The sequence below is a fragment of the Equus przewalskii genome, chromosome 3, assembly GCF_037783145.1.
Source record: "Equus przewalskii isolate Varuska chromosome 3, EquPr2, whole genome shotgun sequence".
Taxonomy (NCBI): Eukaryota; Metazoa; Chordata; class Mammalia; order Perissodactyla; family Equidae; genus Equus; species Equus przewalskii.
Window position 1 is genome coordinate 77,767,261 of NC_091833.1, and position 15,620 is coordinate 77,782,880.

The following is a 15,620-nucleotide window of genomic DNA, read 5'->3' on the forward strand; positions in this document are numbered from 1 at the left end:
CCTTCTCTGACCCCACCTCCCCACACCCTCTAGGGAAAGCTGGGTGCTCCCCTTTCTGTTTTCCCGAACATTCGATATGAACGGTGCTCAATCGCTGTCCCAGTGCTAGGAACTGGGGCCCTCAGTCAGCAAGACTTGGCCCCTGCCCTCTGTGATTTATGGTCTCCTAGAGGAGACAGGCTTGTAAAAATGCCATTATAAATGGCAGGACCAGTGCAGTCCTAGAGGAACATTGATGAAGCCTAAAGGGTCCCCAAGAGGAGAGAGTTGAGAGAGAAGGAGTGAGGAAAGATGAGGGGAATTTGTCGGAAGTGATGTAGAAGCTGAGTCTTGAAAGATAGAAGTTCCTCAGGCAGACAAGGGGGAAAGTGTATTTTGAACATAAGGAATAGCATCATTCTTCCAGTGCATAATTATTCAGCAGCTACCATGCACCAGGCACTACTCTAGGCCTGCTCTCCTTGGAGCTGACATTCTAATGGGGAAAGACAATCACACATTTAAAAAAATTATGGAATGGCATCTGCAGAGGCCCTGAGGCATAAAACAATGTGGTATGTTTGGAAAACTGTAAGAATTGTGGCTGCAGTGTCCTGCTCATGGAAGGTGGGAGAATGGCAGGAAAGGAAGTATTTTCTTACTTCCACCTGCATGTACAGCTGTTGCAGCTGACAACTCATCAAGTCTTGTCCTACTGAAGCCCAAGTCTTCAGAAAATTGGGAAGCACCTCCTAATTTTGGAAAACTCCCCTGCTCATTTTATTTAAACCTCACTGTGTGGTTCTCAGTCCCGGATTCAGGGAGCAGAGGGTAACCTTGCTTGAATTCTCCTAGAGCACCATTCTGTACGGCTAATTCAAGAATCAGCCCCGCAGGCAGAAGAAGCGTGTAACGGAGAGTCTGTCTGAGTCTGGCTGCCCTGTTTTACCTTTTGTCCCTTATTTCCTGTCTCATTTGGCATGTGGGTGCCTGGGATTAAGCACATCAGCTTTTAAGACTCCGGAGTTTCCCATGTTCTCAGAACGCATGCTGCTCCTGACTTCTGCTCCATCTAGGTTAATAGGAACTATTGGAAGATTTAAAACTGCGGAATAGCAAGATCAGGTTTGAATCCTGTAGCTCTGGTGGTGGTGCAGCGGAAGGAATAGGGAAGGGGTCTGGGGCATGGTGTTAAGATGGAGCAGGGACACCACTGGAAGGACATTGAGAAACGATACCTGCCCAAGTGACAGCAGAGCTGACAAGAAAGTGAGCAATTTGAGGGCTCTTTGGAAGCTAACATCAGCAGGATGCTGTGAGTATCTGGATGTGAGCGCTAGGAAAAGGGAGGCATCTAGAATAATTTCTAGGTGTGGGCTTGGGAGCCTGAGTAGGGTGGTAATACCATGAATTGGATCAGGAAATTAAGAAGGAGGCCAAGTTTTGGTGGGAGTAGGCTTAAATGAGGTCACTTTGGGGCATATTAAGTGGGAAGCTCCTGTGGGCATCCCGTAAGAATTTGGATATGGAATGTCAAAGGAACGGATGTTCGTGAACACTTCCATGTATCAAGCACCAAGCTGGGTGCCTCTCATTTAAAAACCTGAGAAGCAGATATTCCTCAGTTGATTTTACACATGAGGAGACTGGCATTCATGGATGTTGAGTAATTTACCCAAGTTCACAGCTAGAAAGGCAAGCATGAGAAGCTCCATCCCAGCTTCACATGATTCCATAATTCTGGAGTCAATCAGCACGTCTACACCAGAGACAAACGTGTGAGAGTCGTCAGTACTTAGATGATAGCCATACCTTAGTGAGAGTTTCTGTTTATGGGCTTTTTGTCCATTAGAAAATAAACTCCTTGACGCCAAGAATCAGGTCATAGTCTCCTTTGCATTCTTGAGCGGCAGCAGACAAGGAACGGATGATCTCAGGCAAACTTGCAAAGTTGTGGAGGTTTGTCTTCTCCACCTGGTTCTTGCTTTTTTCCCACCGTCATCACTTAGCTGGTATACCCTCTTCTGTTTTGACTGAATTAAGTAATCATGCTAGCATTTTTTGAGCTCCTACTATGTGCACTGCTTCACAGACTTGGTTATTATTAAAATTTTGTATTAGTTTCCCAGGGATGCTGTAACAAATTACCGTCGACTTGGCTTAAAACAAATAGAAATTTATTTGCTGACAGTTCTGGAGGCCAGCAATCCCAAATCAAGGTGTCCACAGGGCTGTTTTCTTCTGGAGGCGCAGGGGAGACTCTGTTCCACACCTTTCTCTTAGTTTCTGGTGGTTGCTGGCAATTCTTGGCAATCCTTGCCTTGGAGATGCGTCACTCAAATCTCTAGCTCCGTCTATACATGGCTTTTCCTTTGTGTCTCTGGTCTCAAATCTCTCTCTCCTTCCTCTTATAAGGACATAGTCATTGTATTTAAGTCCACCCTAAATCCAGGATGATCTCATCTCTAGATCCTTACCTTAATTGCATCTGCAAAGATTCTTATTCCAAATTAGCTTGCATTCTGAGGTTCTGGGTTGACATATCTTTTGGGGGCCACATTTCAACCCACCACAGGTGTGTAACAACTTTATGAATTAGGAAGAGCCATTGTTTTTTCTATTTTGCAAGTGAGAAACTACTATCACCTACAGAGGATAGTAGACCAGGATTCAAACCCACATGGTCAGCCTCCAGGGGCCTCGCTCAAACCACTTAGCTCTTCTCCCTCCACACGTGAACCTGAATTTTCTACTGCATTTGGCTAGAGCTTGCCTATCTCCTTCTCCCTTCTGGAAAAAGCACATTTAGAGGGTGACCGCCAAGAGATGGTGTTCTCCTTTTGTTGTGAAAAAGAGCTGTGGTGAGTGTGGCTTCTCCAAATAGGAGGAGAGGGGAGGGGAGGAGGCCCTGGTAGGAAGGAAGTGTGAGAGGGAGCAGGGGGGCATTAAAGCTGTCCTTAAACTATACCGGCTAGACAGCCACCAGTTTGGCTCACAAATCATGGCAGCCCTGCCTACAACACTGGCAGCCACAGATGGCCTGTGCTCAGTCTGCATGGCTCATTTTGCTGAGAGGTGAGTTTGGCTCCTTACAAATAAAAAATGGGAGCCTGTTCTTCATCTATACTCAAGTAAATCATTGGATCTCATAAACAACTCCTCTTGCAGCCCCTAAAATCTTCCTCCCGTGATGCTACTGAGCACATACTGTATGAAGAGCTCTTGTGTAGAATCTCACACAGCCAGGCAAGCAGCTCCCGCAGGCGCCTGACTCCTTTCAGGTGCCCCGTCACACCAGAAGTCTGAGCAGCCCACGTGCCTTCCACTTTGCACACTGGTACTGCGACATTGAGCCAAACAAGAGGGCCCTTAAAGCTGCCCTCTCATCACCCATTTCCCATCCTCAGCAGCTGGAAGCTGAAAGCAATTCCTCTCGCCATCCGAGACTCATCATTGTGTTAAATCTCTGCATGGCCCTGGGTCTGAGCTCAGCAATAATTTTTAAGCTATTTGGGGCTGAGTAGGGAATGCTGGGGTATGGTGTGGAGAGACAATTTGGAATTTTTTATCCTAGTTAACCTGGCTTATTCACATCACTTTGTCCCTGGCTTGGTGGATTTTTTCCCCCACAAATTCTGGAATTTTAGGTTTAGGGCCATTCTGAGGATGACAGGTGTGATTATTTACATACGTGGTTTTGTGGTTCTAGGTTAAATGCCAATCTGGGAAACTTTTAAAAAACAGTATATGAAAATAGTATTTATAGAATGTTATCTTTTCTGTAAGAAGGGGAGACATCACTACTCCCTTTCAAGTATGTATGTACTTGCTCGTATTTTCAAAAAAGAAACAATGGTAAACAAAAAAGTCAATGAAAATGATACCTCTAGGGAGAGAAGGAATAAAATGGAAGAGGTTGAGATGGAAATTAGACTTCTCTGAATGTGCCTCATCATGTGGCTGTTGCTTTGGAACAACGTAAGTGTTTTACATTAAAAAATAAGTTAAAAAAGGAATCTCTCAAAAATTGAAAACAATCTGAAACAAATGAACTTTATGCTGAGTTGGTGGCTGACCACACAGGGTAGGGAATGACTTCGAGTTGGGTGACCCGCCCTCTTGATGTGACCTGGATTGTCCAGGTTTTCAGGGGTCTGGGGAAACCCCTCAGTACTGGGCAAACAAGACAGTTCCCCTAACATGTGATTAGAAAATCAACTACTCTGACTGTACATCCCTAGCGAGACTGAGTCTAAGGACAAATGAAAACCACAAAGAAATGTTTAAGTGCACTCAGTAGATTTAGTGTTACTAAGACTTAGTGTTTTATTGGAGTGTTGCTATTCTCGAACCATTATACTATACTTGCAGTATATTGTAAGTATAGTACAGTGCAGTGTAAGATAAATAAATAATTGTGTTAAAGTTGTTAGGAACCAAGGTTTTCAGTGTACAGGAAAAAGTATAAAATCAAAAAAGTTATATAAACCTGGAAACATCAGCATGAACTCGTGATTGGATGCATGTCTTAGCTCTGCCCACTGAAAAGGCTAGAATTAATGACAACCTGGTAGCAACAAACACCTGTAGCTCTTAGATTGCAGCCTCTAAATACCAGTTCCCTACGAAAAGATGCCAATGCTTCTTAGAGAAATGGCTGATTGCAGATTTGGGCAAGAAATGTCCAAGATGAACCTGTAATATCCTATTGTGCCCAAAGCAAGGAAGCAATCGAAGAATAATAAAAGCATGACAAAAAGACACTTGATTAATCTTGAAGGGGCTTACACTGGTCTGAGATGGGCAACTTGATCATCAAAAGGAAAAATGATTGCAATAGATTGAAAACATTAAACATTTTCAATCTGCGGGCTCAGGGCTGGTCCCATGGCATAGTGGTTAAGCTCGGCACGCTCCGCTTCAGCAACCCGGGTTCACAGGTTCAGATTCTGGAAGCAGACCTGCACCACTCATCAGCAATGCTGTGGTGGCAACCTACATGCAAAATAGAGGAAGACTGGCACAGATGTTAGCTCAGGGTGAATCTTCCTCAAGGAAAAGAAAAAGAGGAAGATTGGCAACAAATGTTAGCTCAGGGCACATCTTCCTCAACAACAACAACGACAAAATTATGGGCTCATCTGAAGCAAATAATAAAAAATAAATTTCTTTGGTCACTCCTTATGGCAACAAATCAGTACTTGGAAAGTAAAAGGACAAAATCAAGTGTATTTTTCTGTTTTTCCTGCATAAACTTTATTTCAGGGCAACCAAATCGCTGATGAGGAAAAGTTCTTCTTTATGGAAGAATTACAGCTAATAAAGAAATAATTGAATTAGAAAATTATCATTCTGGGACTCTCTAATAAAATAACCAATCTAGGCAATAATCATCAATGGATGCCAAAATCATTAAGTAAAAAGTTAATGGTTAAGAGAAGGAGAATATAAGCCACGGACTGAGAGACAAATATTTGCAAAAGATGCATCTGATAAAGGACTGTTATCCAAAATATACAAAGAGTTCTTAAAACTCAACAATAAGAAAACAAACAAGCCTGATTAAAAAATGGGCAAGGGGCCAGCCCCATGGCCAAGTGGTTAAGTCCTCGCGCTCCGCTGCAGGCGGCCCAGGTTTTGTTGGTTCAAATCCTGAGCGTGAACATGGCACCACTCATCAAGCCATGCTGAGATGGTGTCCCATATGCCACAACTGGAAGGACTCACAACTAAGAATATACAACTATGTACTGGGGGGCTGTGGGAAGAAAAAGGAAAAAAATAAAATCTTAAAAAAAAAAAAAATAGGCAAAAGTCTTGAACAGATACCTCACCAAAGAAGAAATACAGATGGCAAACAAGCATATGAACAGTATACTCAACATCATACATCATTAGAGAATTGCAAATTGAAACAACAATGAGATACTACTACATACCTATTAGAATGGCCAAAATCCAAAACACTGACACCATCACCTGCTGGCAACGATGTGGGGCAACAGGAACTCTCATTCATTGCTGGTGGAAACACAAATGATACAGCCATTTTGGAAGACAGTTTGGCGATTCTTTCAAAACTAAACTTATTCTTATCATATGATCCAGCGATGGTACTCCTTGGAACTTACTCAAATGAATTGAAAACTTATGTCCACGCAAAAAACTACACATCAATGTTTACTGCAGCTTTACTCATAATTGCCTAAACCTGGAAGCAACCAAGGTGTCCTTTGGTAGGTGAATGGATAAATAAACTGTGCTACATCCAGACAATGGAATATTTTTCAGCACTAAAAAGAAATGAGCTGTCAAGCCATAAAAAGACATGGAGGAACCTTAAATGCATGTTACCAAGTGAAAGAAGCCAATCTGAAAAGGCTAAATACTCTATGATTCCACCCATATGACATTCTGGAAAACATAAAACTATGGAGACAGTGAAAGGATCAGTGGTTACCAGAGGTTACAGGGAAGGAGGGGGGAAGAGGCAGAGAACAGAAGATTTTCAGGGTGTGAAACTGTTGTGTATGATACCCTAACATTGAATACGTGACATTATACACTTGTCCAAACCCACAGGTTATACAACACTAGGAGTGAACCCTCACGTAAACTATGGGTTTTGGGTGATTATGATGTGTCAATGTAGATTCATTGACTGTAGCAAATGTACCACTCTGGTGCAGGATGTTGACAGTGGGGGAGGCTGTGTGTATGTGGGGGCAGTGACTACATGGAAAATCTGTACCTTTTGCGCAATTTTGCTGTGAACTTAAAACTGCTCTAAAATATAAAGTCTATTTTAAAAAAAAGTCAATGGGGAACATTTTCTTGGATGGATCAGTCTAATATCACCTGAACACACTGATCAATCTTTTTTAAAAAATTGAAACAATCTCAAACACACACAAAAGTCACAACTACAGTATAAAACTTTCTTTGCTCCTTGGTAGTAACTTGCCCACATGATGCCGTGTCACCCCTAACCACTTTAGTGTGTGTTGCCTACAAACAAGGACATAATCTTTTTAAACTACAATTCAACTGTCTAAATCAGGAAAATAACATTGATATATTACCATCAAAAACTGAGAAGGGTCTAACTTTTTATCCTTCTTGCAACTCAATAAGTCAACCTGTCACAGTTTCATGGACGCTGGCAGAAGCCATGAGACTCCTGGGTCATAGACAGAGGACTTTATTACTCATTGCACAGCAAGAGGTGTGAACAACATGTATGTGTCGGTTCCTCTTGCCTCCAGGTCCCACAGGGACAACATGGATAGGCCCAGATCATTGCAAGCACACCTAGTGGGTTGCCTTACAGGAGAGGAGCCCTGAGCTTAGGGAGCTCAAATATTTTATAATGGGCAGCAAGCATACCTGCCCTTTGCTTTGGAGGGAGACACTATCTCTATCCCCTGAGGCTGTTTGCTCTACAAACATTCTTGAAAAGCTAGTCTGGAACAAAGGGCAGTGAGTGCCTCTGCTTGCGAGACGTACATAATTGTGAGAGACCCACGGGTAATTGTCTCTCAGTACTGTAGTATTGGTTGCAGTTTTGTTAATTTAGGTCTTTGTGAAGGAAGTCATGTCTAACGGGAGCCATAAAGGTTAGCTATCAGGCATTTCGGGGTGGAAGGCTAGCTAGGCAGTCATGTGGGAGTGGGAGGTATGGGGAGAAAGTGTTCCTGGCAGAGGGGACAGCAGGGATAAAGAAAAACCCAGCAGCCATGGAGCACCTACGAAATACTAAGAGCTAAGCACAGCTGGACCACGGGGAACAGGAGAGTCGGGAGGAGGTAGGGGCTTCGGCTGAGGTTGGAGAGACAGGTGGATCTTGAGGGGCCTTGTAAATCTAGAGATGCCCGTTGGAACTTGATCCTGAGTCCTTGAAATGATTTAAGCTGCGGAGTGGCATGATCAAGTGTATGCTTTTAAAAAGGCCACTCGGGCTGCAGCTGCAAGCGGACTGGATTCAGCCCAAGGTTAATTTTTTCCACTTGGTTTCCTGCAATCAGGTTCAGGGAGATGGGGATGTATTGAAATTCTGCCACTTGGTAGTTGAGGCTGTCCTTAGAGATGAACAGATCTGGGGCTAATCTCACTGCCCCTCCCCCAGCCCCGCCTCCCAGCATTTTGATCCAGGTGCTCACTGTTCTGATGAAAATCAAAGGCAGACTTGATGAGGGAAGAGGAAATAATTCATCCCTTATCCTCCAGGTCAATTCATTGAAGATCAAATCTTCAAATGATGAACCAGATTGTCAAATACATTTGCCTTGTTTATCAATGTACCTGTTCCTTTTAATTGTTCATGATTTGTTCATAGCTGTTCAATAACTTTTTGGATGGAATTATTTTTTAGAAGATTTAAAAGATTTTCATAAAATAGTGGATGAGTTTGAAGTTTTACTTTGGTTTAGTTTTAATTTAGCTTTAGTTTAGTCTGGCTATATCTCTGTGGGCAAAGTTCAATATATTCCAGATTTTTCTGTATTTTGGTTCAATGACTTTGGGGAATGAGAATTTCATTGGTATTTCAAATTAGATTCACGCATTTTGAATGACAAGGATTTTTATGAATGATAGAGCAGATTTCTCTCTTCCAATACATTTTATTTCGGTTCATTGCCTTTTGTATATCTCTTAATTCACAGACTTGTAAATCAGCCAGTTCAAATAAATATTTTGCCTGTATTTCAAGCACTGGAGAAAGGATTAGTGTCTGAAATGTGAGTCACACACAAAATTGAAATTCAGTTAAGTTGAATTGACAAATCTGTTGCAAAACAGCTGAGATGAACCAGATGTGGCACACCTAGCACGAAATCTGAATTACAGCTTTAACAGCAAGCAGACCATCCTTAAAGGTATTTGAAACCATTTCATATAACATAATTTGCTATTAAATTTTTAAAAATTAAATATATTTAATTCAATTCATATATTTAATCTGCATATAAATTTAAATATATGTTTCTATTTTGATCCTTATAGTATAGAAAATTTAGTTAATCATTCTCCTTGCTTCATGAAGTATCATCATCACTGACCCATACAAGGTCACTCTCGTGTTTTATTTTATTCCATATATTCCCCCTTCATCTCGGGTACCACCCCTGCTCCCTGCCTCCGTGGAGACTCACTGCAATGTGTTTGCTCTATGTCCTTAAAAGGCGTGCACGCTCAGTAGCGTTGTGTATATTTGTTTTTAACTTACATACACACAGTGGTGCTATGAATCTCTTTCTGTTTCTCACTCTACATTTTAAAGATCTACCCATGTTGATGTTTGTATATTTAGTTCATTGCTTCCAACCGCTGCTTGGTATTCCATAGGATGCATCCATCCAGCCCACTTTACTAACCATGCCCTGGTTCTCTCCAGCTCCCCTCTCCCATAAACAATTTTCTGATGCGTGTCCTGATACATGTGCTCTTACAGAGGGATGAGATCATTTTTCTGGGGTACAGACCCAGGAGGCAGATTGCTACATCATACGACATATGCACATGCAGTGGTGCTAAGGACTGCCAGCTTGCTGTCCTGAATGGCTAACTAGTTTACACAACCACCAGAAGCAGGGCTGGGATTAGGGTGAGGGAAGTGAGGCAAAATTGAAGAGAGTGCCAAAAACTTAGTAATTAAGATAGTATTTTAATGTAATATTTTTAAAAGTCAAAACTAATGCAAAAAATCCATGATGAACAAAATATCAAAATTTTAAAAATAAACACAACATCTGACCCTACACTTGCATGACTCTCAGATCCTCCTTTGGAAATGAGGAATTTAGTCCTCCAGCTATGGGGAAGAGTGCTGGAACAGGGTCCTTCACCAGCAGCCCCTGTAGGAATGTTCTTAGCTGGAAAAAACTATCCGTGATCAATCATCCCATTGAGGGAATATAAATGACTGGTCCCGCTACCCCTGTCCTGCGTCAGCTCCGAGGGGCCACCCAGCTTCAGTGTTCCCTGTACAGCTGGCTGAGGCTTCCTTTGGGACAGCCAAGTAGCTCATGTCTCCTATTTCCTCACACCCACTATCACAGATGTTGGTCCTGCCAGCACTTTCTAATAAATGTCTTGCCTGTTAACCTTAAGCTGAGAGTCTGTCGCCCAGACATTCCAACTTGTGTCACATGCCAGCATTTGGTATTATCTTCCTGCACAGCATTTGTCGTCCTGATGTATGTAAAGTAGAATCTCAGAGTCTTTCAAATTTGCATGGCTTTGATTATTAGTGAGTTTGAACGTCTCCTTATATGCCTTTTAGCCATTAGGGTGTTCCCTTTTGTGAATTGCCTGTCCATATCCTTTGCCTATTTTACTGTTTATACTATAAACTCTATAGTATAGAATGGTTGAGGAATCGATAATTTAGTGAGCTGGCCATTTAGCAGTTTCGTTTTAGAAATTGGCTGTCAGCAAATTAGCTTCTAGAGCATTCCATGAAAACTTTTTGGTTCATTAAAAAGTTTGGTGAATTAAGTGAACTGGTCATTTGGCATATTGAATTTTGGTGAATTGACTTTGAGTAAATTGGCTTTTGGTGAATTGACCTGCGTCAGCAAAGGGCTTTTGCACTGCTGACTCTCCTTAACAACCTTCCATGAGAACTTTCCACAAGATATGTGGACCTCCCCAACGATGGGGAGAACGTACACAGAACCCTTGCCTCTTATAATCAAAACCCCCTGCTGTCCTACTGTGCTTGCTCCTCTCCCCTTTCTTCTTCTTCTTTTTTTTTGAACAAGATTAGCCTTGAGCTAACTACTGCCAATCCTCCTCTTTTTGCTGAGGAAGACTGGCCCTGAGCTAACATCTGTGCCCATCTTCCTCTACTTTATTATACATGGGACACCTACACAGCATGGTTTTTGCCAAGCGGTGCCATGTCCGCACCTGGGATCTGAACCTGAGAATCCCGGGCAGCTGAGAAGCAGAACTCGTGAACTTAACTGCTGCGCCACTGGGCCCACCCCTCCTGTCCCCATTCTATTCATATCTGATCACTATTCGCCTCTGCTCAGTATCTTTCAGTAGTTTCCCTCTTCTTTATTACAGCACAAGATGCCCTTTACTCTGTGACCTTGTCCGTCTACTTTTGCTCCCTCTCCCTGCCAGCAATAACACGCTCAATGTTACCTACATTCAACCATCTCTCCAATTCCTCAGACCCAACATTGTTCCCATCACAGAAAAACTGCTTGCAAGGGCTGACGAGAGGTTTTGTCTCCACTTAGTGCCTCACATTCTCTCCTCAACCTGTTCTTGATGGGTTCCCTTCCCAAGGCCCAGTAGAAACTGCTTTTGTGAAATGCCCAATGGCCTCCAGGCAGTAGAATTCAGGAATCGCTGCTCTTGGCTTATCTAACCCTTCAGCAATCTGCTTCCAACACAATTTCTTGCCCCTCTTGCTCTTGGCCTCTGTGACACCAGACCATCCCAGTTTTCCCTTCGAATTCTCTGATCTTCCTCCCTTTTGTGGATGTCTCCTTTTCCACTCAACCTCTAAATATGGGAGGTCTCCAGGCCTTCAAGCTGGGCCCCTTCTCCTTCTCCATTTACATTCTCTTCCTAGGAGAATTTATTAAATATCACAGTCTTAATAATATCTTTAGACATTATTCACTCTCTCTTCAAACCAAGCTCATTCCCACATTTGAGCTTGTGCCTTAGCTGTTTCCCCAGCCTGAAACACCCCCTGCACCCAGTGCCCGTCCCTGTCTTTGCATGTCTTGCGCCCTCGTGTCATTCAGGTAAGATTTTAAAGCTCGTCTCCTCAGAGGCCTCCTCTGACTATCCAGTTTAAAGCAGAAGCCCGCTCGCTCTTTAACACATTGCACCGTTTTAACTCTCTGCACAGCACTTACGATTTCCTGCTTTTTTCTTATTTCTTTCTTTACTTTCTGTCTACCTCAGAGAGAAAATAAATCCCCGCATCAGTACAGACCTTGTCCCATTAGGCAATCAATAAGTAAATAAATAAATCTACTTTAAAACACTTTTGCGCACACAATTTGAAGTTATAGACATGCCGCTTAAGTGAAGCTATATACAACTGTGCCTCAGGCTACTGGCATTTTCACCAGAAATGCATAGTATAGGAAAGACCAGCAAACACTTCAATTTGGAATTCCATGTTCTCTACCCTAGAGCAGCTCTGTCCAATAGAAATAGAATGGAAGCCACACATTTAATATTAACTTTGCTAACAGCTACTTTTAAAAAGTTAAGAAAAGGGGCTGGCCCGGTGACACAGCAGTTGAGTTCGCACACTCCGCTTTGGCAGCCCGGGGTTGGCTGGTTTGGATCCCGGGTGCAGACGTGGCACCACTTGGCAAGCTATGCTGTGGTAGGCATCCACATATGGCGTGGAGGAGGATAGGCATGGATGTTGGCTCGGGGCCGGTCTTCCTCAGCAAAAAGAGGAGGCTTGGCGGCAGATGTTAGCTCAGAGCTAATCTTCCTCAAAAAATAAAATAAAAAAAAAAAGTTAAAAAAGTGAAACTAATTTTTATAATATATTTTACTTAACACAATATACACAAAATATTATTTCAACTTGTAACCATTATAAGATTATGAATGAAATACTTTACTCTTTTTTTTTTTTGGTTGGTTGGTTTTGTACTAAGTCTTCTAGTTCCAGTGTGTATCTTCCACTTATAGGACACCTCGGTTTGGCCTGGCTGAAACACTGCATAGCCACAGCTGGCCAGTGGCTACCATACCGGACGGTGCAGCTCGGGAGAGTTGCCATGAGTGCTCCTGCTAGCTAGATCTTGATCAATACTTGAGGTTGGGCAAATGAGCATAGTAAATGTCTGACATTTTTTTCATTGATGAAATTGATGGTTTCTTAAATAGCAAGATGAATATTTAAAATGGACTTTCATGGGCGAAATGAAAGGTATTAAAGAAATGCAGATTGGCTAAGATATTTCGGACACACTTTTCACTCTAGCATTCACAGCGGATGAGAATTGGGAGGCGTATAGCTTGCATTTGTTGGGATGGCACTTGAAGCTGATCCTAAATGAACCATGTCCAGCCATAGGTTTAGGAGGATTTATGGTTGCCTGCTGTCAACTCTAAGGCTAACAGAATCCTGCCTCTGGAACGTGGTTCTGTCTCCCTGAGCTAAGACTCCCATCAGATGGTGGTTGGAGCCTACAAAAGCCCCCGGATGGATGGAGAGCTGCCACTTCATTTAACCGACAAGAGCTACTTGGTGCTTCCTTAATGAATATTAATGAATATTTCTTTAATAAATGCGGTATGTTTGGCAGATTTTTTTCTGAGGCTTGCTTTCAAGGCAGCAGTAAGATTGGGGGAGCAGCTAACTCTCACCTGCCTCGAACATCTTCAGTAGCCATCATTTAGCAAATTGAATGTAAGACCCAGTGGGCTTTGGTCAGGTCACAGCACAGTTCACAGCACACCTCTCCGCAGCCATTAACTCTCAGCTGAAGCCCGACCTCCTCCCCGGGAGCCTTCAGCCTCCTTCGCTTCGGCTCCCATTGCACCTTTTTCAAAGGTCCTCTGCATTGCAATTATTGTTATGTATGTATGCATATTGTATTGTAATTATTTTTATGTATGTGTTCCTCACTGGACTGTTAACTCCTCCAAGGGCAGGGTCCCACGTTTTCATCTCTGTCTAACTAGCAAACTCAAATCAATGCTTTGCTCTCAATATGCTTTTAGTAATCATTTGCTGCATGAATGAACTAATGAACCATAGACTATATTCTGGTTAATGCCAAGGAAAGGCTCAACATGGCAGGAGGCAGGAGATGGGTCCTGCCTCAGTGCCTTGTAATCGAAGTACGGCACTCAACAGATAAGAGGGAGATCAGAGATGGCCTGAGGTGACAGAAAATGGCAGAAGTTGGTAGCAGCTGTCTTAATTTCACCAGTAATGCGAGTAGTGAGTTTTTTATTTCTTGTTTTTTAATCCATCATCTGACTTCATTTAGCTAAGTCAGGCTTTTCCATCTTTAGGTTGACTAACTGTGGATCTTGGCGACGATTGTCTTTATTAGCTTAGTAATGACTTTATTGGGTTTAGGGGCCATTAGTTGCTTGTTAATGTTTGCAAGTTTGACAAACAGATGCAAAATATCCCCCTTCATTCAAAATTTGATCTAAAAATTAATTGTATTACCTTTTTTTGCTTTAGGGTTTATATATTTTCACATCAAAAGGTACATTTTATTTTAAATTAAGTGATTTTTATAACCTTCCTCTGAAAATTTAAGATGGGTCCTTGCTCTTTTAATCTAGGTAATGATGTCTGGGGTTTTGAATTAGCTTTCTTTCCTGGATGTGCTGGCTGCCTTCAGTGTTTTGCTGTCTCTGTGTCTTCTGTATCTAGTCAGTTTGTCATGATGTCCATGCCTCTTAACTTTTCATTCCCTCCAGAGACCCAGCTATTCAGTCAGACCTTTAAAAAATTTTGTCATACGCCTCTGCTTTCAGGAAAGTGCACATTCTGTGGCTTTTTTGAAGCTATCTTTTTTTTTTCTTTTTACACTGATGTCTACACTCCCCCGAAGGAAGTTATTTCTCTTGGCTTCACTCATTCCTGTTACTTTAGTGGTCCACTCTGATTCAAGAAGGGAAGAATTACAACGTCTAGTTCCAGAAAAAGAACGGAGAGAAGACAAGACAGCCCATCAGGAGGCTGCCAAAGGTTTTGGTCTCAGACTCGGAAGCTTCTGATCTGCACTTAGAAGCCCTGTGGCGAGGCCTGGCCTTGCCCTCGTGTTGCTCCGGCTAGTCTTGTGAGTAAGGAGCATATGACTCCTTGAAAAATATAGATCAGGAAGCCTTATGAAATTGCTCTACTGTTTAAAGCCAGGAACCCACAAAGCATAAAGAGAGAGATGACTTGCAAACTGCAAATAATCATGTTTATTCAATGAGGAGAAAAATGTGAGTGACAACCATAATGATTTGTCTTATTCATCATGTTCTCTACATTGATTGGGATTTAAAATAAAGAGTAGCTGGATTTTATTCATTGGTTGGAAGGTCAGGCTTCTGCAGATCTTAGATTTTTGCTCTTAGTGGTGATTGAATCATAGTCTCCCTTTTTTTTTTTTAGGAAGATTAGCCCTGAGCTAACTGCTGCCAATCCTCCTCTTTTTGCTGAGGAAAACTGTCCCTGAGCTAACATCCGTGCCCATCTTCCTCTACTTTCTATGTGGGACGCCTACCGCAGCATGGCTTGCCAAGTAGTGCCATGTCCACACCCGGGATCCAAACCGGTGAACCTCGGGCCATCGAAGCGGAATGTGTGAATTTAACCGCTGCATCACTGGGCCAGGTGGAATCATAGACTCTTGGTGCTGGAATGGACCTCGGATGGCTGCCACTCATTTAGGTCAATGGTCATCAAACTGGGATCTCATGGAGGGAAATGCTTCAGGAACTCCACAAATGTTTGATTCAAATTTCATTTAAAAAATATTTGTAAACATTTAAAAAACCTGAGTCTTCAAAAAGTTGCACATATATCCAAACGCGCAACATGCCAAATTAGACACATTAGAGACCATCGACGCAATGTGTGCTGTAGGTTAACACAATAATCAGACGTGAGAAATAAGAATAGTCACCATTTA